This window comes from Oenanthe melanoleuca, chromosome 5 (genome assembly GCF_029582105.1).
Source record: "Oenanthe melanoleuca isolate GR-GAL-2019-014 chromosome 5, OMel1.0, whole genome shotgun sequence".
Taxonomy (NCBI): domain Eukaryota; kingdom Metazoa; phylum Chordata; class Aves; order Passeriformes; family Muscicapidae; genus Oenanthe; species Oenanthe melanoleuca.
Window position 1 is genome coordinate 22,243,491 of NC_079339.1, and position 1,114 is coordinate 22,244,604.

A 1,114-nucleotide genomic window follows, 5' to 3' on the forward strand; every position below is an offset into this window, starting at 1 on the left:
CCCGGCCCCCGCGCCGCGCCGCCTTTACCGCGCCCGCCCGCCCCGCCCGCGCCGGCCCACGGCGGGCGGGACCGCCAGCGCCTGCACCGCCAGCGCCTGCACTGCCACCGCCACCGCCACCGCCTTTACTGCCACCGCCACCGCCACCCCGACGGGCCGGCCCCCGCCCCGAGCGCCGCGCTACCTGCGGGCTGTGCCGCGCCCCGTGCGGCTCCTGTGCAGGTCACGCGTGGGCCGCCTGTGACCGCGTCCTGGCGCGTGGGAACAAAGAGCGGCGTCCCGCGGCCGGGCTCCTGCGAGGGAAGGAGGGGCGGGGGCATCCATGGAAATAAACAAAAGGCTCGGGTCCCAGCCAGCCCGTCGGGGAGCTGCCGGAGGGGTCTCATCCTTCGTGTCCGACGGGTTAGAGCTGCCGAGGGTTGGAGAGGCTGTCCCAGTTCTCCGCGATCGCACCTCGATCGCGCTGGTCACGGCCGCGTGGTTTCGAGGACTGCTTTACAATTCCCTGAGAAAGGCAAAGGGGAATGAATAAACGTGGGCACAGGGGAGCACGCATAGTTTTTCCAGGTGAAGTAGTGCAGGGGAAGAGCCTGGCTGCACAGAGCTGGCCAGAGCCGGCCCTGGAGCGGGGCATCACCGGGTCCCTCTGGAAGGATGCTCGGAGACCAAGTCGGGCGTGCCGGCATTTTCATGTTGCGGCTGTCTCAGAGCAGATAAGATTGTAACGAGAGAGAACGACAGCATGGTAAAGGGCAACCATCAGCAGCAAACACAGAGGGGTGGCACAGCAGCTGGCGGCAGCTCTGTCCCTATCCTGATACACCTCCTTTTTCCAAGGCAGGTTTCTGGTGTGTTCATTTGACCCAGCTCGTTTCATCGGTCCAGTTTGAGGGTATAGAAGAGGACGATGCCTGCGTGAGGAAAAGGGAGAGGGAAGTACAGAGAGGGGGATCGGGTGGGAACCTTTGAACTCACTTTAACCCCGTGGATGAATCCTGATGGGGAACCACATCCTCAAACATACAATGTGATGAGATCATTGCAAACACAAGAGTGTCCTTTGAGAAACTGAAGGCTCATCCACTGAGAACTGGGCTGAAATGTATCATTTCAC